The sequence below is a fragment of the Arachis ipaensis genome, chromosome B03 (assembly GCF_000816755.2).
Source record: "Arachis ipaensis cultivar K30076 chromosome B03, Araip1.1, whole genome shotgun sequence".
NCBI lineage: Eukaryota > Viridiplantae > Streptophyta > Magnoliopsida > Fabales > Fabaceae > Arachis > Arachis ipaensis.
The window spans coordinates 98,693,034-98,697,724 of record NC_029787.2 but is presented as its reverse complement, the minus strand read 5'-3'; positions in this window follow the sequence as shown (position 1 = coordinate 98,697,724).

Genomic DNA, 4,691 nt, shown 5'->3' with positions numbered 1-4,691 from the left:
GTGTGCTCGGCCTTTCTTGTTGAGTTTTGGGGCTTTTTATGGGGCTAGAAATGGCCTGGACTCTACGAGCGAAAAAAATTTGGATGGAATGTGACTCAAGAGAAGTCGTTGATAGTTTAAAAAAATCTAGAAGTGAAAGGAATCAGGGTCGGTATGTATTACAGAATTAGCGACCTCCTACAGAGAGATTGGTAGGTCAGGATAAGCCACATGTATCAAGAAGCGAATAGATGCGCAGACCAACTAAATACTGTAGAGTTGTAAAAGAACAAAGTCTAAGAATATGGAATTTTCCTCCTTCTGGGACAGAGGTACACATTTTTTTTTTGGTAGAAGTGAGAGGCCTAAGGCCCAAACAAGGAAAGTAAACTAAACTAAGTTACAAGTACATTACGAAAAATTGAAACCCCTCTGACATCATCATCCATGAAGGCTTTGAGTTCCTCCAAAGTTTGGTCAATGAAATGAAACCCTAGATCTCATTCCTAGCTTCTCTTTACAAGCTAATCGATGCAATAATTAGATCCTCTGTAAGTGTGCTGGAACTTAACCTCCCATGGCTTCCTTGTTAAATTCTCAATGCTCCTAATTAAGGCATTGTGGCTACTATTGCAGGATCTCATCTTTGTGATGCTTTTGAATCCAGTTTTAGAATCCATTTCTACCATGACGTGTCGTATCCCCAGTTGCCATGCCAAATTTAGCCCATGGAATACCCCAGAGCTTAGCTTCTTCTACACTGTAGTGACCAAGATTCGCCATAAAACCTCCAATCTACTCACCCAGGTAAGTTCTGATTAAGTCACCACAACCCGCTTTCTTCTCTTTACTTGGATATGCTCCATCACCGTTTAATTTATCCTATTCTTTTGGTGAGGGTTGCCATTTTATCTATACTTGTTTCATGCTTGTATTTGGTCTTGTGAGATTTTTCTTGCCATATACATCTCTGTATGTTCAGATTTGCTTTTTGATTATTGTGACTCCGATGATACTGTTGGGTCTGGAAAAAAGAGACAAAGAATTCTTTGCATCTCCACTTCCACAACCACCATGTTGTTGTCAAAAATTCATCTAATCAGTTTGTAGAACTTGTCCTCCTGATGTTGTTGTGTACATTAAGATCTATCCAATTCTCGAAATTTGTTTCGAAGAACCTAGGTGTTGTGCATGGATTTAGGAGCTTCATCTAGATGGTGGTTGTCTTTAGACAATCCCTTAAGGCATAAAGGATGGTTTCAATCTATCTTTAACAGTTTCTGCAAAAGGTTGTTGTCCCCATGATTCTAGCACTTCTTTTAGTTATGAATAGTCTATTGCAAAGGAGTTGCCACACAAACACCTTAATCCTTTCTTGTCCTTTTCATCTCTATATTATTCTCTATTTATCATTATTTTTCTCCTGTTGTTGGGTTATAACTTTATAAACTGTTGCAATTGAAAATTCTTCATCAAAAGCGTGAATCATTGCAAGGTGTTCCCACCTAAGTTTGAATTGAGTGCTGGGAGGGTTCTAATTTTTTGAATTATATATTCATCTAGGTATTGATTCAATAGATTCATCTTCCACTTCCCGTTCGGTGCTTTTAGGGAGTTAATTGTATCATTCATTTGAATATCTCGAATAGGCTTGATAGCCTTAGGTAAAATGATGTCTTCTCCTTTTAACCATCTGTTATTTCATATATTTACCTTATTTCTATCACTTATTATCTACATGGTATTCTGTTGCAAAGTATACCAGAATTTGTTTAATTCCTTCCAAAAAGGTGAATCCTTTCTCCTGCAAATAATTTCGGCTGATCAGTGTTGGCCACTTCCATAAAGATGCTGGAAAACTTGGAAAGCTAATGACTTCTCTTTTAAAATTAGCCTCCATAAAGCTTTCATAAGAAATGCAGCATTCATTAACTGCATCTTTTTAAAATCTAGTCCCCTCTATTTTTTTGGGAGGCACATCGTCTCCCAATTGACATAGTGCACCCTTCTTTAATTTTTCTTATCCCCAAAATAAAGTTTCACTAAGCCTTCTCTATTTTCTTGCATACCCCATTTGTAATTCGAATGCATTGCATCTCCTAGTATGCCATGGGTCAGATAGAGGCTTTGGCTAATGTCTTTCTTCCAGCGAGAGTTAGGCATTATAATTTTTACCCATTTAGTTTCGTCTTCACCCTTTGTAATATATTGCTAAATTTTTCTTTTCCTTTTATTTTGTTTGTAATTGTTGTTCTAAGATATCTACCAACACATTTTTGTTCCTTCTATCTACAAAATTTAATGATGGCTTTTTTAGTTGTCTTCTTCACATTTCTGGAAAAAACGACTGCAGTTTTAACCTCATTATTTCTTAATCTTAAATTCTAACCAAAAGTTCTCCATAATTTTCTTCACAATCTTGATCTGGTATTTGCTAGCCTCAGTGAAGATGATGAGGTCGTCAATGAAGAGCAAGTGGAATATCTCTAGCCCATTATGTCCTATCTTCATGATTTTTCATTAGTTATCTCTTACATTTTCTCTATTATTTCAGATAGCTTGTCCATAGCTATGACAAATAAATAGGGAGAAGTGAGGTCGCCTTGCCTTATGCCATGAGTAGGATTAAAATCTTTAGTTTTTCCCTATTCCGTAGAAGATTATATGAGATTGAGCTGGCACATTCCATAATGAAATTTACCATGTGATCGGAAAGATCATAGTCTTGTAGGCAATTCTTCAAATAACTCTATCTTAAGTGATCATAGGCCTTCTCAAAGCCAAATTTAATCGCCATGAATCCCCTTCTTCCTTTAATTCTCTTCATTCTATGCATCATCTCCTTTGTTATCAAGATATTATCCTGGATTTTTCTTCCCGGAATAAAACTTAATTGGCAAGGAGAAATTCTGTTCATAAGGGTATGCTTTAATCTTTTCACTATAATTTTAATGATGGATTTGTAGCTTATGTTATAGAAACCTATAATTCTAAATTGGGTAATAAATTCGGGGCCTTGGATTCTTAGTATTAAGGTTAGGAAGGTCTAATAATATATCTTAATGTTACTGAGATCTTCCCAAATTTGTTGCATAAACTTGACACAACTTTTCTGTAAAATCTCCTAGTTCTTCTTGTAAAATAATGTTGGAAATCTATTATATCCAAGTGCTTTAAGCGAACCAATGGAAAAAAAAGCTTCTTTAATTTTGTCTCTGCTGGGTCTTTCAATCATCTTCTTCTTTAAGTTCTCTTCTAGCTTAGGATAAAAACTTTTAGAGTAAGGATAGTGGTGTTCCATCATCTCTTCTTTATATAGGTCTTTAAGAAAGCTCACCACCATTTTTAATAGCTCCTCTGACTTTTCTTTGCACACACCATCAGTCTTTTTTAGCTTCACAACTCTATTTTTTTTCCTTCTTCTAATTAAAGTTTTGGTACGATAATAGTGAGTATTACGATCTCCATCCACAATCCACTTATTTCTTGATTTTTGCAGCCACATGACCTCTTCTTTGTTGAGAATATCTCCTAATTCTTTATTGAGTTGTCTCTCAAGATCTTCTAAGAATCTATTTCTTCCATAGCTTTGGCTCCTTTGAATTCCTCTAATTCTCCTTATCAGCTCCCTTTTCCATTTATTGATGTTTCCAAAAGTCTCTTTATTCCATCTTATAAGACCACTTGTCAGTGATTTTAAAGAAGCATTCAAATCTGTTGTGGTGTTCCGATTTTGTTTAATGCAATCCTAAAATTCCAAATGGAGGTTCGACATGGCCTCATATCTAAAAAGTCTTTGCCCATCTCTTTTTATTATGGGATTATTAGTATTAATTAAGATTAGATAGTATTCCAAATTGGTCCTTGTTAACACCTCAACCTTTGTCTCATGAAATCTAATTCTCCACACAACATTATATAGAGCCCAATCAAACCTTTTGAATACTGTCGTTAAGCCCTCCCATTAAAGCTCCTTCCAAGTATATTTAGATCCGACAAACTTCACATCAATAAGCCCACATTCTGATATCCACTCCTTAAACCTTCAGCAAGCATTTAAATTAACACTGTCCCCCTTTCTTTTCCAAGGAGTCTGCTATATCATTAAAGTCTCTCAGTAATAGCTATTCATTTGTATTATTATCAGCTATAGCTTTTATTTTCTCCCATATTTTCTTTCTACTTGCCTCTTGTGGGCTCGCATTAACTGCAGCTAGCTTCCAACTTTTTTAGTTATTCTCCTTGATTTTTATATGTATATACTCGGGTTTAGATTTAAGAATGGATATATTAAGAGTTGGGTTGTTCTCGAGCACTTAAATAGCTCTACTAAATCCCACTCCTCCTCTATATGTTTGAAGTGCAATCCAAAACTTCTTATAGATATTTATGCACTACGACCATTACATCCAGTTTTCAGAAGTATCACTATATCAAGTTTAGCTAGGGATGGCAAAAAATCCCACATTCGCAGATACCCGCACGGATTACCCATGACAGGAAAGATAACAGGGACCTGTAAAATCCCCGTGGAGATGGAGACCTGCCGCCGCGAATAAATAGGGATGAGGGCAGGGATTGCGGTAGGGGTAATAAGAGTACCCGACCCGCCCCTACCCAGTCAGGACGAGTAATAATCCGACTCGAGGTGGGATGGGTTTTCTTCGGAGCGGGTGTTTGAGCAGGGCGGGGAGTGGTCGAGGTTAAGTTAA